Below are 20,366 nucleotides of genomic sequence, written 5' to 3'. Positions count from 1 at the left end.
AAGAAACAGGATTCGCCACGGGTAGGTGGAATCATTTGGGTATTTTAGTCGCCTCTTACGACAGGCATAGCTGCCGTGGGTATAGTCTTTGCCCCCCTAACCCGATGTGTGTTCCTCCACCTGTCTCTCCCAACACAGTGGAGGTCTTCCTCATTCCTCTGCTACCAAACAACGGTGTCGACTGAAATACTTTCTTGGCCGGAGCGTTTTCCTCCATTCGCTTAACATGAGCTAGCCAGCGAAGCCTTTGGGTTTTTACTCGCTGCACTACCGTCATATCTGCGTAAAGCTCATCACTATACCTCCTTCGGTACTCGCCGTCGGCATCACGGACAGGATCATAAATCTTCCAGAGAACTTTTCACTCGAATACTCCAAGAGCCAGCTCATGTTTTCCCGACATCGTCCATGATTCCGCGTCATACATCAGGACAGTTATGATGAGCGACTTGTAGAGCGTGATTTTTGTTCGTCGAGAGAGTATTACTTTTCAATTGCCTGCTCAGTGAAAAGTAGCACTTGTTGACAATAGTTATTCTCCCTTTAATTGCTAAGTTGACATTGTTTTTGCTGTTAATGGTCGCTCCCAAATAGATAAAATCCTTCATCAAAGTCTCGCCGAATTTATATCTGTAAACAGATACGTGGCTGTCAAGGTACGAATGCGCCGATTCTTTCTTGGACGGCAGCAAATACAGACTGAATTTCGGTACGATCCCGGGATTCTGCGATAAAACTTTCAGATTCCGAAAATTGCGGGAGGTAAAAAATTTAAAAAATCGTTATCTTTAGTTACAGCTCGACCCGGGTATGCAGAGAAATAGTGATTACACCTGAGAAGCGTTGCGTTGTTTAACCAAAGAAAGCTTTGAATTACGTTGTCTTCCCCATATCGCATACACCAAGCAAACGGTACGTCCATTGATCGACATTCAAATGCTTAGTTTTAGCGAAGTACTTATATATGTATTGTAACGAATTTAGAGAAACTCCGCTAATTTTGCACCTTCTGCAAACATTCGAACCGCTATTCAATAATACAAAATGGTCTTTATTAGACTACTTTGATAGTACTTCAGCGTGCTTAAATCAAAACTGATTACTGACTACTCAGCTTTCGTTTTATACTCTCTGTTGCCTCATCCACCCATTTCTCCTAAGGTATAGTAACTTCGCGAATTCCATGCTTGGTCACCAGCTATATACATGTATATTTGTAGTTTGTATTCATATGCGTGTGTATATGTGAGTACTACTTCGGCTGATGATGACATCCGTTTGTGAGTATCTCTCTGCTGCCTTGTATGTATGTGAGTAAATGATGATTGATTTGATGTACACAATAGCGGCAGCTTACTTTATTGTTGTTGTGCCTTTATTTACTTAGTATCAGATTAGTGGTGTGAATCAATTAGTTCTGATAATTCTTCATATATGGCCAAATACTTTTTTTTAATTGCGAGTAAGGTAGTTGTTGTAATTCTCATTTGTTTGCTTTCGAATGGCTACGTTAGCAAAATTTCTTGTAAACTCTTTTCAATAAGGTACCGAATTTCATTAAAATACTTTTTTTCAAAACGATAAATCTTGATAGTTTCTAGATAATTTGTTTTTCTTGGAAGATCAGAATCCGACATTTAAGAACCCGGTTCCGCAGGCTCGACTCAACGGTTCTGTACACCACTAGTAAGTACACGGGAAAAAACGTTTTAAAGTACATATAAATATTCACCGAAAAATTAAATTATATATCAACGAAGTAGGCGGTCTTTGGAAAGGATTTTACCTGAAGGGCTTAGTATTCTTTGCATATAGAATATATATATGAATAGCCCACACAAAACATTTTTCTACGCTTTTTTTGGGTATACCAATTGGTCGATTTGTGTAAAATATGAATCAGATCTAGCAATAGCCTAACTCTAGGCCTGACGACATTAAATGTTATTTACGCATGAGCGTACTCCGCATACCACACCGAAGGTCCTGGGTTCTCGGCCCGATATATGTATAAAGAAAAAACTATGAATTTAGTAATTGCAAACCAATCTCGAAAACGCTTTAGAAAAAAATTTAAAAAAAAAAACGGTCTCGGTTTTACGATAATTACACATTTTTTATTTGGAGTTTTTTGAATTTTTTGAATGCTTTGTAGACTAGTCTATTTTAGTCGCTCGTAATTCGCATTGATTTTTGTTATTGTTGTTGTTGTAGCGATAAGGACACTCCCCGAAGGCCTTGGGGAGGTTTATCGAGCATCTCGGGAACGATTTGGTTTGACCACATGCAACCTTCTAGGCCATCCCGCCCTACATCCATTAGGAATTCGGGGTCTCCAGAACCTCGGATTTCGCCACGGGTAGGTGACGTTGACAATTGGGTTGGATAAACTCTAAATTGCGCCGTCAGCCACTTGAGATGGCTGCGTTTCACAACCCCTTGAATCAATTTGGTAATTTTGTCGCCTCTTACGCAGGCATACCTACCGCGGGTATATTATAACCCTCTAACCCGCTGGGGCCATTGATTTTTGTCATTTTTCCGAAGCGTTTTTTTTTTTGATTTTCTTCCACTTCGTTTGGAGGAAAATCTGAAACACTCCTCGGCAAAGAAATTTACAAAACTCAATCTTGAGAGACTCATAACTTGTACTTCGTGAGACTAAAACTAATCGAGCTACAAAACACCATACTCAGAAAAGTTTAGAGAACTCCAAATAGAAAGTTCGAAATTTTCGTGAAATACTCTCGAATTTTCGAATTTTTTCGAAAATCAAATAAAATCCATATAATTTTGTTTCGTAAAATATCAAAAATAAAAGTATTTAATTCATACAAATACACAACATTGGTTAATTCTTTGTAGTTCTATAAATATAACAAAAGCAATAATACCAGTTTCATTGATACCGCCAACAAAAAGCATAACTTTAACACATGATTACATACAAAGTACACTCAGAAAAAAACCTCCCGATTGAATAAAAATGGGAATGAAATGGCACTTAAGAAATTCTTCCTCATTCGCATGGCAAACATTTCTTCAAAATGAGGAATTTTTCCTATATCCCTTTCGCTATTTCGCTTTCTATTCATGTATGTATTATGTGTTCCAAATATGAGCCAAATCGGACTGAAAATACGATTTTTTTTAATATCTCGATCCATGCGCCACCTATCGGAGTTTTTTCTTCTTATTATTGCATTGTCATCGGGTTATGAATTATATTCCAAGTTTCAAGCTTCTAGCTTATCGGGAAGTTACTTAAGTTTTAATTACAAAATTCGTTCACAACGGCCGTGCGGCCGGCCGGTCGGCCTGTCAAGTCAGGCTAAATAAAGCCGCTTAAAAAAACAATTAATTTTTAAAGTGTCTTAACTTAGCTCAGCTAACCATAATAGAAATCGCGTTAATTAATGCATATCGAATAAGCTAAATGCTAGCAACAATAATTTGAGATCTTATTGCATTCAGAATAAATTTTTACTGTTTTCTTGTGAATATTTCTCGCAATGTGTTATGATTGTTCTAAAACGCGCGCACTGCTAGCACTCTTAACTACTATCATATATAGAACAGCAAAAAAATAAAATGTGTTAATTAGAAATCGAAGTCAGAAGGAGTATAAGTGAATATTCATTCGTTTATCGCAAAAACCATAAACCTTATTCATGTACTTGTACAATTAACAACCCGCTCGTCATTTCCACTGTCAGTGTCACTGTACCAACTGGTGGTCAACAAGTTTTTTATACCCAGTTGTAATAGCACGCAAGTAGTTAGGAATGCGCCTAACTTAAATTTGTGAAGGCATTAAGGAATTCAGATGCACTTACAATCATGTTACTATACTAAGGGCCATATTAAGGGGGTTCCTAAAATACTTCATAGCAGAATTTTTTAGACAATGAATACAGTTCAAGTAGTGTTACCAAGTTAAGACCAAGAATTTTTGCACAAGACAAGGTTACAGTGAGCGCACTTCCAAAATTTATCTCAACAGGGGTGCAGTCTGGTCGTCTGCGTATACCAGACCTTAAATTGGCTTGAACTATTTCAAGAAAAAAATATCTCTGCCCTGGTATCAGCATACTGAGAAACTACTTAAAAAAACTTTTCCTGACTTAAGCTACATTGCAAACCTCTCTTCCCTCTTCCGCGCTTAACACAATATCTTAAAGTGCGTTATATTGTAAGCGATCCCTAGAAATAATTGGGATATCTAAACACATGTACATATATTGTCAACCCCATCTACCAGTGGCACATCCCGTTTATTATGCAGGTAAGGCTCTCGCAACCTCTAGATCCTCATGGAACTAGAGGGGTGGGGGGGGGGGGGGGGGGGGGGGGCTCGTATGAGCCTTGCTTTTGAAATTCGGCTTAAAAATTGCACATGGAACAACTAAAGACTCTCCTGAATTAAAAAAAAATGTCATAGTACCTCTAAATCGCGGGCCCGCTCAGATTTGAAATGCATGTTATTCATGAGATGTATGGAAGAAATTGCTTAACACCCCCGACGAAAAAAATTCTTAAAATTCAGGAAAAATTTTGAGCTATTTCTAACTTGCACATTATTATACTAAAATTTATTGGGCTACAAAACTGCATACTCAAAAATTTTTTAGAAATTCTGAAAAAAAATTGAAAATTTTGACGGTCATTTTTGAAATTTTGATTAATTCTCCTTACCTTTGAATAACCTTTGACATTTTTTTGAATGTGGTTTCTTTGAGGGAATTTGCGATATTTTAAATGAAAATTATCAATTAAGCTGTGAGCAACTGCATTTGAGTTTTTTTCAGCATAAACCAAGTGTGTATTTATTTTGTTGAGTAACTGTATGTATGTGAGCTGAAGAAATTTGAAAATTCCTCCATAACTTGAAATTTATAAATGAAAGCAGTTATGTTTATAATAAAACTGGTAAAATTAGTCGTTCTTTATGCGAGTGGTACCTTTTTTATTTGTAAACTGATAAATTTCTTTCTAGTCTCACGGCAACACTGCCAACAAGTCTGAAAAGGGTTTCGTTTTCCCACGATTGTATACGAAACGTGCATTAGTACGTTTTTCTACTACTACTTCCTCTAATGATACTACTTTAAAAATAGGTGTCTTCGTAATTTCTTGCCTTTTTACTTGCGTGTCAGTAGAGCTAACTATTGCATGTTCGACCCGATTTTCCGCGCACTTGGCGAATTTAACAGACTCTCAGGGAGTTTCCTTCTTGATTTCTCTTTGTCGAGAAGTACGTTCAAGTCTTCTCTGGAATTGTACCTGCATTTTATTTTTATATATCTATTTAACTCAATGTTATCTTGTTTTTTATTATTTGCACGTTAATTACATTTAATTACAATTAATTAATATAAGTTTGACTATATACCTTTAATATCTTTTAATCCATTTGTATCTAGTCTGTAAGATTCTTTTTGATCATAGACTTAATAAACTAAACTAAACTAAACTAAACTAAATACTTTTATGTATATATTGCAAAATGAATCGGCTTGCATATAATTAAATGTATGTGAAGGTGAAATGAATGTCAATAATGCGCTGCTTAACATAAAGTCGACTTCAGTCTATGGTTATTCCGTTTTTCTTATTTCTTGCCAAAAAATGTATGTTTTTGTTTTCGTACTATTGCAACACAGTTTGGGAAATGGTTTTCGAGGTTGAGAGAGAATATTTTCATTTCAGTTTTTTAGTGTTTCCGCAACCTTCTTGCGATGAATATCGTTTGAGACGAAGCGTACGATATTTCCAATGTATTTTTTTACTCACCTAACACCCCACAACACACAAACGCCTCACCTAGCACTCGCTGGCACTGAAACTGATTTAGGAGCCGAAAATAGACCCATACCTGGCCTAGACGTTCAATAAGGCCATATTAAATCGTTCCCGAGATGATCGGGCTTTCTACTATTTGCAGTCTGAAGAGGGTATTCCTAATCCGGAAAAAATCATTAAAATACAAAAGTTTGGCAGAAAGCTTTTGATTTGGAAAGTTGTTTGTGAATGTGGGTATAAATCCAGGCCGTTCTTTACAATGAGAAACTTGAACACAGATTTTTACGTGAACGAGTGCCTTCAAAAACGTCTGCTGCCATTCATATGTGTTAAATTGTCATTGATAACATTTAAAATTTCATGTCTCTAGCTCACAGGCAAGTTACATAAAAACTGATCGCGAGTTTACAAATCTCTTATGAATTTTCTTATTATTTCAACCCGTACGCCACCTAGCGGAAATTTGTTCTCTGCCCTTGTCTCAGCGGCGTGTTCAAAGTATACGATTTCAAGTTTCTAGCTCAATAAGAAAATACTTAAAAATCGATCGCAGGACTACACTCTGTATAGATTTGCTAAAGATCTATAAATATATCGAGGCTGCCCCATCTAGAAGAATTTTACACTTAAAACTAGACTGCAAAATATCCAAATTCATAGTACAAAGGGCGTTATTAACATTAATAATAATTAATAGCGTTATTTTTTATGGAAGAAAAGTTTGTAATGTTCGTAAAGTTTTCTCGAATTTTCGAATATTTTGGAAAGCATTTTTGAGATTGGTCTGCGTAGTTTTAGTTACAAAATTCATAGAAGCTTTTTTTAAATTGTCGAAAATAAAAAAGAAGAGTTACTGATGAAATTTGATAAAAACTGTTACTGCTATTTTCGTGTTCGCTGCTGTACATAGTTTTCGTCAAACAATTCATTACAATTCTTTCTAAAAACAAAAAACAAAAAAAGTAATTTTTGTGAAAACAGGCGCACTTGCAAGTACGATGTTGCCACAACTGGGTATATAATGTTCACTTTCAATAGAAATTTTTAATTTATTCGATTTTTTGTTTCTTTATTTTCGCCACAAGTTGTTGTATTCGCAAAGCGTTTAACCTTCAAATTTGCTGAGTTTGTTTGTTTTAAATTTAGCATTAATACTATTTTGCATGTTTTCTTGTCTTATTTATGTATGTGTGTGTATTTGTATGTAAATACACATGCTCATATGTGTGTATTTATTAGGTAGCTATATTTAAAAATGATCTTAGTCTATTATATTACTTACTAGTTTGCGATGCTTTCAGTTATATTATGACAACAAAAACAAACTGCTTAGAACATTTATGTATATATTTTGTTTTTGTTTTTTTTGTTGGTAGTTTTAACATTTTCAATTTCAGCTAATTGCTTTTTTTATGCAGATATTTAAACGGTATTATGTTCTTATTTATAGCTAGAATTTGTAATGTACTTTGAAATTGTTTCCTTTTGGCATATAACAAAATTATTTTGCCACTCATTAATGTGTCGAACGTGATTATCAATCATAACAAATCGTTTTAAGTATAAACAATTTTAAGTGTTTTTCTAAAAGATTTCAAAGCGAGATGAAAATGTACAAAAAATGAATTTCAAAGCAAAATTGTTTCATTACCGAAAATCAGCAATAATATTTACGAGCCGGACCCGTGCGCATCTTACGGAACCAATATAAAAGACTCTTATCAAATATCATGATTCAATTACTAGAGGTTTGTTCTTCAATGATGACAGATCTTTGACACTCCCAAATTGAAAAATCTGGACGGGTTGCTTTTACGAAGTAAGGAAAACGGGGAATAATTCAATCCCCTTCAGCGAAATTCTAGGAGACAAGTACCTTTGGTAGTATATTAGTAGTGATAATAAAAAAACGAAAACTGACCCATGCTTGCGTTGGCGGCCTTCAGCCGAGCTTATAAAAAATTACCCTGGCCGGTCCACCAATGAGGTGGGATCAAAATTAAATGCGTGAAAAATCCCTTTGTACACAAAATCTTTTTCAGTGCACAAAAACGTTACAACAGCCACATGAAAATTGCCAACTTCAACTGCAAATATCTCCGGATAGAGAAACAATTTTTCTTTTCCGCCTTAGGATTATTGTTGTCGAGGTCACCTCTCTCGATATTTTTGGACGCGTATTAGCAGTAGACTGCTGTTCTAGACTTTGTTAACGTGCCCAATGAGTACATTTCGTTATGGCTTCTCCATCGTTATGGTAGCTTCGACCGGTAATGCAGTGCAAATATTCACAATAGTGCCATAGTACAAATAGATATCTTTGTGTGCTCACAATCGTTTATTTTTAACAAATTATTTTAACAAAATATAGGTAAACAAAAGAACTACGAGCAAAATTGCCCAAAGCTCACTAATAGCCTTTTATTTGTAGATTTGGATTCCAAATAAGAGCGAAAAAGGGACCCGTACATAAAAATAGAAATTAGAAATAATATATATGATGATACTTCATATGGGCGGAACTTTGAACTTAATTCGTCGGTCCCATAAAGGAGTAGCACGTTTCAAATTCCCATGGAAGACTAACACGGTTCATGATCGCGTGGAAAACTAGCAAGTTCGTGGAAGACTGAAACGTGCTAGTTTTCCATGCGAATAACGAAGTGTGCTAGTTTTCCACCCAAAGGACAGAAAATTATTATTCTTTCATGAGACCGACGATGTTTGGGTTGTCTCAAACCATTTAGGTATTCAATACAGCAAGTTACAAAGAAATTTTCAAAGCTAGTTACTCCTGACATTGAATGGGATATTCAGTCTTGCCATTTTAGCTTTTTTCAAGCTAGATTTAGCTCTTTTTTTCTCCGTTTAGCTTGAAAAGTAACGATTTAGCTTAAAGCTTTTTTAGAATTTTGTTAATCTTTTTCAGCTTTTTTCAAAATTTTAGAAAATCTAAATAAACAGTTTTATGTAGATTCAATTATAAAAACATTGAATGGATTTGGGCTAGATTTAAAAAAATTTAAGGGGCTAAGGAAGAGATAATGTTGGCATTATGGTAGGCAGAAATCGAAGGCGTAGTAACTGTATTAAGGCAACATCAGCCTAATATAATTTTCGTTCCGTGTGTTTGCCAACCGATTCTATGACTGTTTCATCTGCTTCGAAACCGCTCCCGAGCGAAATTGAATTTTTGATTTCAGAATCATTTAACTGGGTTTCTAAGTCCACATGTAGACAAAAGAGCTACGCAATGAACCATATATGGAGCGTAAAACGACGGGCTCGCCCCTTTTGCAAATCGCATCCACACGAATGGGATAACTCCTTGTTTTTCTGTCCTTTTATATAAGGCTTATATATAACCCACCCAAAATCAGGCTTATATAAGCTGTTATAATAAGGAGGTTGAATAAGGATTTGTGTACCATAGCATAACCTTATTATAAGTTTCATTGCACATATAAAATTGCTTGGACTTATAATAAGACACCATCTGATTCCATCAAATTCCTTTATTCATATTCATAATAACCTATTTCAAAACTTTAACCGGGGCTGACTCATCGGCAGGGGTTAGGGTCAGCCCAGAAAGTGTCATGAAAATATTCCCTCCAAAAATTCATTTGCCAGATATCGTTTTTATTCGGTGTAAAACATATACCAAAAACTTGAAAAAGAGGTTCTCAGACAGCGTGGAATGTGGAGTTTACATCTTTTATTGGTTCTTTAAAAGGACTAAAGGTAGATTTCTTTATTGCAAATAGTTTTATCGGCGTTCTTATTTTACAAATAAAAAACCATTTACCTCAAACAATTACGAAAACATATAGACTAAATTAAAACACAGTATCTGCTAATTATTATTTTTTTTTATTTTTTATGAAATTTCAGTAAAAAATTATTTAAATTTTTTATTCTGTTATGTCTTATGAAAAAAATGTATAAAACGCATAGAAAGTTGCCTTAAACTTTTAGTTTTTTTTCTTAGCCTTTTTATTTCTGTCAATCTAGCCTTTTTTCTGAAAAAGTTCTGGCAGCACTGGGTATATTCCTAACATTCTAACACACACAACGCACACATAGAAATTATGCCCTACTTTAGGTATATTTAGTAAAACAATCTTTGTTAAAAAAATGGCCTTAAAATGCAATAAGAAGAAACATTTTTTTAACAGAAGCTACAATATGCCAATGCCTCTGTACCCGGAAGAGTATGTGCATCGTAGGAAGGAGTTTTATCCGACAGGGGAACGTCTCAATTATATATTTATATATTAGATATAAAAATGAATGCAATTTCAAAAAATATTGCATGGGACCGAGACTGGGAGCGGAAGTAGGAATTGGTTTGGGAATGATAAATGGAATAAGGGATGGACAAGAATAAGAAGAAAAATGTAGGATGATATAAAAGAGAATGGAATAGACGATATTAGGCCATTTTATCTGGAGCATTACTTACGACAGCCTTCTTCGATTGAACATGCCAGAAATCATATTTCACGTCGCTGTCGCCGTGGCAGCTGTAATAACAGCACGAAACACGAATAGCTTCGGCTTATCGCAAGGTCTCGGTTAAAGCTGTTCTGATCGTTGAAGACGGCGAAGAGCGGAATCAAGGCTCACTACTTCAAATGTAGGCAAACCAATTTTCAGGCATAACAAAGTCTGCCGGGTACTCTAGTATATTGTAAAGTACATTCAGGCCACTGGCCAACATTTTGTCCTATATCTAGAAAAAGTGCTAAGATATCCCAAATATTTAACATTTTTGTTAAAGTCCTCAACAGCAGCTTTGATATGGTGTCCATATTGTACATATGTACGTATTCAAAAGATACACGGCTATAAATATATTGGGTCGCAAGACCCTAGGCGCCTAGAGGACAAACATTTTGCAAATCGTTGATTTGTGTTCCGGGTATGTCCTCCTATACATTTTTCTTAATTATCTTCAGCATACAGACATCGACCTGTTACAAGTTTTTTATACGTAAAGATTAACATTAAACTTTGACTTTTCATATCATTGGCAATTATAAATGCGATTATTTTTTATTATCGCATGCGAATGATGTAATGTTTGTTTTTAATTTGTACTATTTCTTTAAAAGTTTTGCCAACTCAAAATATTATTATTATTTAAATAGTTTAATCCAAAATTGTGTTGAAAATTGTTTTTGTTGTAAAAAGCTAGCCATCTCCCGTTCTATTACTGCTTGAATGACTGCACGACCCTCACTCTTGACATTCAACTAACAAAGATGTAACACCCCCTGTATTAGACATTTTTTGTATCAATATTCAAAAATTTTTATGTGAAATGAATATCTTCGCTGCGCTCACAAAAAAAGTTATGTGTGTTTCAGTAACTTTTCAGGAGATAAAAAAAACTTATTTCTGGTGTCCATTTGCAAAATTTTGCAAATGTATTTTTGAAATATTTTATGGAAAGTTATTGATGTGTGAAGGAAAAAATCATGTTTTTAAACCCATTACCACGTGATAAATATTTGCTCCGTTTTATAACACATAGCTGCTTTCAAACACGATTCAAATTTGCTTCTGGCGGTATGGAAATGTATGAAATTTTTGCCGTATTTCCTCATAATGCTTACGGAGATGACCCCTTAAGCCACTGGGAGGTGTAGCTAGTAGGAAAGCGCCCTACTAGTATTTTACTTTTCCATATTGCGAATTCAATTTTTAAATAGTCCAAAAATTTTCTAACAAAAATAATAATATCAATCAATAATATCAATTGGCACGAACCAGAATAGAAGTAGGATTAATGAAGACAAACAAAAAACCGCTGTGATGGCTGAATGGTTATAGCAGCGGCGCCTAAACGTTGCCGATGAAGGAATTTAGCAGTTCCCGAAATGGATCTATACAACGAGCTTTGGCAGTTGTCTAAATTTTTTCTTTCTTCTATTCTAATTTAAAAATTTTTTCAATTAAGAAAAAATTTATCATAACAATAATAATGATAAAAAATTATTGTTAGGCCTTGAGCTCGATTCGAAATTTGACCCACCCTAATATGTATGTACATATTTTCTATCATATCATATTCTAAAATTAACACAGAACACCATAAATAGCTTTGATGTGAGTTAGAAATGATTTTAGTGTGACATTGTATTGAATATCTAGGAATATGCTAATGTACGCCAGGGCAGACAGACAGCTCGTTCTAAGTGGGCGTAACTCCTCACCTGCTTGAAATTATTTAAGTATTTTATTAGTAATATTTTTTTTGGTTTCTCCCACTGGAACAATTCTCCAGTTTCGATTGACTTGTCGCCTATTAAGGCATGACCGAGAAATTTACATACGTACACACATATTGATATCCATACAAGCATATTTGATATGTTACTATAAAAAATTTTTTTTAAATCTTTTTAAAATTGTTTACTAAATAAATCGTGTTGACTTTCCATATTCTGGAAGATTACAGATATGCGCACTTATAATGAAATGTTTTAACAATTTATGTAGATCATCCTCGCTATTAACCAGCGCATTGCTGCCACAGAAAAACTTATTTCCGTAATTTGTATTTTTTTTGGAAATGTGTTTTTTTTTTTTTTTGTATAGTGATACTTTAGGTTAGATTGAGAGGGCGAGCTTTGGAATTTCCACACTTCCATTCGGAGGCAATTTTTTCTATTGTGCGTGCCCTCAGAGAGTGCCATATTACTTCCTAGTCGTCCTCTAGTCGTCGAACCACTCGATTCTCTGATAAACTTAAGTGGAAGTGAAAGATCCATCTTCTCAACCTATGCCAGACTGTCGAAAAACCGTGCGGTCAGAAATCTGAGTCGCGTTGTTTGCTGTCCTAGAAATCAGCAGAGAAAGCGATGAATCGTTTCCTTTTCCTACTCATCCTGACAGCTTCTGTAGACGAAGCTTGTGGGCATGCGCAACGTCGAAGCATTGGTGCAATAGCTTAATGACCGATGATAACACCCGTAAGTACTCGCACTACGGATTTGTTTAGCCTGAGAAGAAAGATAGTTTCTTTCCTATCCGAAACATGGCCTTAAAACTGTTGAGACTCCGCAATCATCTCGCTTGATCCACAGCAAGTCCGGTGCCCTTATCTCATATTTCTCGATTTTACTTAGGAGGTAACCCAGCAGTAGTCGTAGGAAGCTGTGCGCCTCGCTTATGTCCATTTCGGAACATTTCTAGGCACTCTCATCTGCAAATGCATTCCTTTCAATATCGCTGTGGCCCGGGACCCAGCAAAATGTGACATTTCTGTGCCTTATGGACACCCGCGAGGCTGGACACCTCTGCATTATATGCGACTTTATCACGTTGGATTGTAATACCTCTAAGGCGGGCTGGCTGTCGAACACTGCAGCAGTCAGGAAGTCGGTAAGATTAATTTTGAGTACGCTCCAGCTCTTGTTACCTTTAACATTTTCGAGGAATCTGTGTGGATTGTAATGGTCCTACCATTGTCTAGGCCTTGCTCACGTTCCTTCCTTTGAAGGATATCTTATGTTCTTATGTCGTGGTATGGTCGGTGTCGTACTTTGCTTCAGTTGTGACTCCGTTTAATCGTAACCTTGTCATGTCATCTAATATCGTCGCGTGCCCGTATTCGGTTGATTTCTACATGTTGGATTCTCTTAGTCTAGAAACCCCTTCGCGTAAGTGATAACTTATGGTGCATTCTTACGTTTCTGCTTCCTCCCACTTCTTTCTCTACTACTTTTTGACCTAGTTCCTTTCTTCCTTATAAATATAACCTTATACCCCTCTCTCCTTTAACTCTCTTTTTCCTCAACCTCGCCGCCTTCTTCTACCTCTCCTCTTCCTTCTCCCTTCCATCTAGTTCAACGTCTGCCTACCGCTATCCCTCCCTGCGTCCCTATCTCTGTACCATTCCTTTTAATATTCTTTTCTTCTCAACTCTATTTCCTCATCCCGCTCAATTCACCAATCCCTCTTGATGATAAAGACACTCCCCGAAGGTTTAGGGAAGTGTTATCGATGTTGATGATATAGATCCCGTACGTTCCGTTAACAAGCACTATTATGGTACAAGCCCGACCATCTCGGGAAATATTAATATGACCACATTAAACCTTCTAGGTCATAACGCTACCTCTTACTCTACCTTTCGTTCACGTTCCTTTCGCCTTCCTCTTCATATCCCTTTCTCTCCCGATTCTTATTTCGATTCCTTGTTCTTCTTCCTATTACTCTCCCTAACCCTCTCCCTCCCATACCCTATTTCGATTCCTATTCCTTGACTTTTACTCCACCTTGTACTCGCTTTAGTTCTTTTCCTCTTCGTCTTTGTCTTCCTCTTGCTCCTTCTATTCCTCCTCCTTTCCCTCTATAAATGTATTTTTGTGTTTTTTTTTGTTCAAAAAATCGTTTACATCCGTCAGCATATTTCCAACATCCATATATGTTCTGATCATGTCGTGCAAATATTCTTTTTCTATTAGGAAATGCACGATATTCATTCGTTGAAACATCTTGGTGGCTGATGACGATCAGAATAGTTAAAAAAAATCACAGCCTAATATTAAAATGTCATAAAATGGTAATTTGTCTATGCACAAATTGACACCTTGGTACTTGATCGCACCGCATCAAACCTCCTTTTCCAACACTCAGTACCTACCAATCGCATATCTCTCTTAATACAATCATCTCCCGTACACAACCTGCATTTCGCTTCATTCCGCGACTCCGCTTAAATGGGAAACACATGGTTAGTCAGTCAATCAATTTCATTCGTTAAACAGTCTTAGGTATCTTAAATAGGTCCCATTGGGCTTGTTAAAACAACGAGTTTGTTATATTTTATGCTCGTTTTGCTAATGTAATGAGCCAGCGAGCGTTACTGCGCCTCATTTTTTTTGCCCGTCGTCACTAGTAATGCTCATTCCGTCAATCGTTGGCAGTATTGTGTAAGACAAAAAGAAGTGGCGGAAAGACTGCAATCTTTATCGCAAACACATTTTTCGTTGCGTTGCCAATTTATTAGATTTTTTTTTTCCATTTTGATATCATTTTTTATTCGTATTGTGCTCTTGAATGCAGTTTAGCGAAATTGGGGGCGTGTGACAAGGTCTAAATTAAATTTGTGTATAAATAGCAAATCTAAAAAGCCGACCCCATCGAAATTTTTTGTAATTTGATCGTCTCGACAAGTGGCGACCGAGCAGGATTTCTAACTGTAGAGTCACTGGCCGACTAAGTCCATAGATACAACAACAGATTATAACCAGAGTTACCAGCTAGTGATTTTTATAATTTATGATCTAACTTGCAAGTGGCGCCCGAGCAGGCTTGCTATTTGCTTCTGCCATAAACGCAGATGCCCTTTGGTGACTACTCATCAAGCTGCCTAACCCCTGGCTATGAAAACACTCCGTGAAATGGGCTACACATTCACCACATCGAGTTGCTCACATTTTGAACTTCGAATTCAAATCCGATGGAATCGTTCGATGAAATTGTAAGTTACTGTGGGAAAAGGATGGAAGCTTGGAACATATTTCAGATCCCTGTGACAATACAACACGATGCGAAAAAATGTCGCTAGATGGCGCAGAATATCTCAATATTTCGAAAAAAATTAAAAATCTATGTAATATTACGACCGAACTTAAACCTGAGTTTACATCTGAAACTTAAAACAAAGTTCAAATCTCGGCTATAATGCAACATGCTGTGAAATAAGTCCGCCAGGTGGCGCATGAATTCAAACGTTAAAAAAATTTTAATTGTCCAATCAATTTAGGTAACTTGCTGAAGATTTTTAAACTTTAAACTCGAGCCTCAGTTAAAGTACAAAAGCACAACAAAATCCTCAAGTCGCTTTTCGGCAGCAGCTGGGGAAAAGATAAAGAAACGTTGCTAATCACGTACAAAGCAAATGGCCGGCCGCTCATGAGCTACGCTTTACCAGTTTGGTCGCCTGGTCTTAAAAACTCATATTGGAAAAGGATGCAGGCCTGTCAAAATGCTGCTCCTTATGACCCACGATCACACCCACATAGTGTGCCCAAAGAGCTCAACATTAAAGGGCACAACGAAATGCCGAACAGGCAGCTTTTGCTAAATTGTCATAAACCAGGACATCCTAGCAAACAACTGCTTGATCTAGCCTCGCATCCACGGGGGTTAATGGAACATCTCCATAAGCGCTATGACAAGATCCGACACCTGCCAACACAGCCGTTTGATCCAGACAAGCATAAGCATGCCCTAAGCCAAATCCACACAGAATCAGTAAACGACTTTGCCAGGAGGCGCCCAGTGAACCCTGTTATTAATATGCAATATCCTACCCTTGCAGAAGAAGAAAGCACACTACCAAGGGAAACACGAGTCGCTCTGGCCCAACTTCGTTCTGGATATTGTAACAGGTTAAACTCTTATTTGTCCAGAATCAAACCAGACATACATAATGTATGTCCTGTATTCGATGGGGACACATGACACAAACCATCTTGTCAATTGTAATGTGTAACCTACGCCTCTAACACCAATCTCCCTATGGTCCACCCCTGTTGAAACCGCCAGTTTCGTTGGACTCCCGTTAGAGGACTTTGATGACAATTTGTGAGTGGTCGTGCCCATTGAATGGGGCGAGGCACTGTTAACACAATAACAACAGGTTCCAAAATTTGTGTTTCTGAGATTCTTACACTTTTTTCTGCAATTACTTTCCCTATTCAAATTTATAATCATACTTAAGTCAAATTTTTCTCAATTGCGGAAGCTATAACGTTGTCCATCCGTCTGCATTGCTGTTTTATGTTTCTTCGCCTTTGTAACTTTTGTTTGTTTTGCCAGCCAATGCTTTTATGCGAAAATAATGAAATGAAGCGCGAAAGTGAATGCGTTAAAAAGGCATATCCAATAAATCCAATTGTGAAAGTTGTTGCTGCTGTAGCTGCAATTGCAAGGCAAAGGCTAAATGAACGAGATTCTGAGATTTTTTTTTAGCTTCGTTACTTCTAAGCGTTTTCGCATAAAAGCCACATGGCAGTGTCAGACAGCGACTGCAGACAACTGTTTGCTCGCATATGTGGTGTGAGTCCACAAATATTTATTTTATGCGCGGAGTTATGACTTGTGAAGAGCTTACAAAGCTATCCCAGCCCACTTCTTTTATTTCTGATGCAGACGAGAACGGTTAGCTGTGACTCGTTGCACGGTTCCAAAGCCTTTTGTGGAATCCGTTGATTGGTCAACAAATGTCTGGTGTCTAAAACGACTGGTGGAAGGTCCGTTGGATGTAGAACGGCCCGGTTGGCGGAAGATAGTGTACAGGTTAACTAAAGGTCTCTAACATAAAAATACTATTTCATTTTCCTTAAAACGTGTCGAGAAGTGGACAGTGGTCTCATCTCCGATTAAATTTTTTAATTGAAAAGCTTCTCAGCGAAAAGTAATATCCCATGCATATGACTTTCGAATACGGCATAAACCATGCTGATTCGCTAATTGGCAGGAAATATAAAAAAGAAGCATATTACAAATTGGAGAAAAAGGTCTGCCTCAATCTCCCCGCTTATATTTTTTTCTAATTGAAAAACGTTTTTCCCGGCCTTCAACCCAGGACCTTTGGTCTGGTAGCGAGCACCGCCACACCACGATGCCCGGTATTACGTAGAACGCCATAATTAACCATTAGATTAAAACCGTAATCACGCTTTAGGTATGCCATGATCCTGTACCACATGTGTCGGCTTTCGAAGCGGTCTAGCAGCGAACCCACCCTCGCATAGGAATAACAGGCACATCTGACCGCATTTGCATAATTTTTCAGCCTTCAATAAATGCCACCTCACGAATGGCGCCCGAGCAGGAATGCTAACCGTGCCGGTCAAAATCTCTAAACACACCATAAACAGATTGTAATGAACCCACCCTAATGACATAAATATTCACAATGGTATTTCGTAACGGTTCTTAAGATGCTCTTTTTAAGTATGAAACTCGTCAAACCTTTAGCCGCCAAGTGAGTCTGACTCTTTGTCATATTTCAACCCATCGCTCATTGCGCGAAGCGCTGATTGCATTTGGCATTCTGTGAAGCGCAAACAAACCCAACAGCAGGTTAAACAAATTAGAAGATGGGAATGAAACATAAAACAAAAAAGAAAAAGGCAACGAAAAAGCATTTTGTACGGAAGAAAAGTTAATAAGGCTTGTCGCGTCGACATTTGTTTCACTTCTTGCTCCCGCAGAGTTCCAATCGACATCTGGGCGACGACCTAAAATACACTACGCTGACTGGTGGGTAGATGAATGCAGTATGGGGCTCCAGCAAGTGGATGCAAATAAGCTAACAGAAAACAGCAAAATATGGCATACCGCATTTTTTGTGAACTTTTGTGTGTAAACAAGTTGAGAGAGAATCTTTTAAATCCTATAACAATTTAAGAGGGAAAGAGCGGTTACTTCAGCAATTTTTGTTTTATTTCTTCTGTCGTTTTGTCAATAATTAAAAAAAAAAGCTTACGTCTAATAACATTGACCGTTTCACCGTTGACTTATTTGCTTATTGCTTATGGTTTGATGTATAATTTATTGTGTACAATGCTTCTCATTAGTTTGTTTTTCTAGCTTTACGTATGTACATTAGGGTGTCACACCATCGCACTCACAAAGCGGGGAATGTATTAAAACTGCTGTAGAAATATTAAGATTTATGTTAGCTGGGCCAGTTTGAAAATGCTTTCGAAAATCAAACATTTCTAAATTAAAGTAGTTACTTAAATTGTTGTTAGAAGAAATCATTAAGCTGATTGATGTACAGCAGCGAATAGAAAAATAGCAATGCACATAGTAAAACAGTTCACCTTTAATCGAATAGACCGACGTCTAGCCGAGTAGAGCGAGACGGGGTAAAACTGTTATGACGATTTTTATCAAAATTCTTAAATAAAGTTTTGCTTTTCTTATTTTCGTTTTTTAGGAAAAAACTTCTAGTTTGAGAATATTTTATTAAAATTTCGAAATTTTCATTCGAAGCTCTCTGACCTTTTTGAAAAAATTAGGAAATTCGAAAAAAATTTACAAAAATTTCGAAATTTTTATTTGGAGTACTCTGAATTATTTTGTGTATGCAGTTTTGTAACCCAATTTACTTTAGTCTAACAAAGCATAAGTCCAGCGTTTCTCAAAACTTGTACTGATTTTTGAAAACTTTTTTTCCGAAGAGTATTTTGGATTTTCTTCCATACAAATTGCGATTTTTTTAGGTCGAAAATATCTGAAACACCTCTTGGAAAAAAATTGTCAAAAATCAAAACGAATCTTTAGAGACCTATAGCTAGTACTTCGTTGAGCTAAAATTTACGGGGCTACAAGACCGCATACTCAAAGAAGTGCGTACAACTCCAAATAAAAAGCTCGAAATTTTCGTAAAATATTCTCGAATTCTTTGTTTTTAGATTGGTTTACATAGTTTCAGTTACAAAATTTATAAAAATTTATGATCAAAATCAGACACTGCAGACGTTGTTCTGTCCTAACTTTGGTCTAGCTGCTTTAACTTTTAATACGTTTTTACCTCTTTCTCTCCCTCTCTCCCCCTTTTACTTATCCTTTAGTTCACTCCTCTCTCTGCGTCTATTTCGTCTTTTCTATTCCTCCTTCTCTTTCTAGCTCCGTATCCTTCTCACCCCTTCGCTCCATTTATCCGTATCTTTCTATCTTCGTCTAACTCTATCACTTCCAGTCTCTTTCTCATTCCATCGTTTCCTTCATCCCTTACTCCCAGTCCCAGAGGGTTGTATGTATCTTTGAATGCTATTTCATAAAGAAATAAAAACGAACATTTTGTCTAAAAAAATTAAAGGGTGGACCACCCTTACGATGTAGGAGTAGAAATAATAGATAATATCAGATTCTCAGACCTCATATGCCCACAAAATTTCATGAGAATCGGTCGAAAAAAATTTTCACATACAAAGTTCGAGATATGTCGTAAACTAGAAGGCGTTTTTTGTTTTTTAACCAATACTAAGAGGAGTATTTGTATTAGGGCTTTAATAATGTATTTTAAAAAATATGGGAAAAATTCTTTCGCCTCCTCCATTAAGAACTTGACGATATTTTGCAACCCGCTAAACATCACATTTCCAAAAAAAATCTTAGTGTTCTTGACTTAATTTTTTGTAACATCAATTTCGCTTTTGAACAAGGTCATATATCCCTCAATTCGCCAGCGCTCTGTACGGTTTGGTGGATTTGCTTCTTGAAGCGCATATTCCTTTAAGTAACAAAGAAAGCAACTTATTGTAAAAGCATAGGCCCCGCCTGGAGATAGTAGACACCTAGGAGTATCTTCGAAAAATCATCATGCCTTTCATGGCAGCTTTCGTCATCAATAGAAGCTTATAGTTCCTGTGACTCCAAAAAACTGTTTCCATAGGATTTCTCGTCTATGAAAGAGCTTTCGGAAAAAGTTTTTGACACATTGTTTGGGACCAGCGTTGTTCCTGTTGTTGTTGTTGTTGTAGCGATAAGGACACTCCCCGAATGCCTTGGGGAGTGTTATCGATGTT

The 20,366-nt window shown here is 36.7% G+C and overlaps 2 protein-coding genes across 10 annotated transcripts in view; one reads left to right on the top strand and one right to left on the bottom strand.

The window, feature by feature from the left end:
- The window catches only part of hiw (highwire), a 376,800-nt gene that overhangs the window by 100,660 nt on the left and 255,774 nt on the right, over window positions 1-20,366 (top strand). The window lies entirely within an intron of this gene.
- The window catches only part of LOC137250748 (uncharacterized), a 47,738-nt gene that overhangs the window by 25,185 nt on the left and 2,187 nt on the right, over window positions 1-20,366 (bottom strand). The window contains exon 1 of one of the 5 annotated variants that reach the window (XM_067784124.1): window positions 7,085-7,252. The exons of the other annotated variants lie outside the window; for them this stretch is intronic. The gene's annotated coding sequence lies outside the window, so the exon portion shown is untranslated. Of the gene's footprint in view, window positions 1-7,084; window positions 7,253-20,366 lie in introns of those variants that run through there. 5 annotated transcript variants of the gene reach the window in all.

Source organism: Eurosta solidaginis, chromosome 4 (assembly GCF_040869045.1).
Source record: "Eurosta solidaginis isolate ZX-2024a chromosome 4, ASM4086904v1, whole genome shotgun sequence".
Classification (NCBI taxonomy): domain Eukaryota; kingdom Metazoa; phylum Arthropoda; class Insecta; order Diptera; family Tephritidae; genus Eurosta; species Eurosta solidaginis.
The sequence above is the reverse complement of the archived record's forward strand: the minus strand, read 5'-3'. Positions and strand labels throughout refer to the sequence as shown.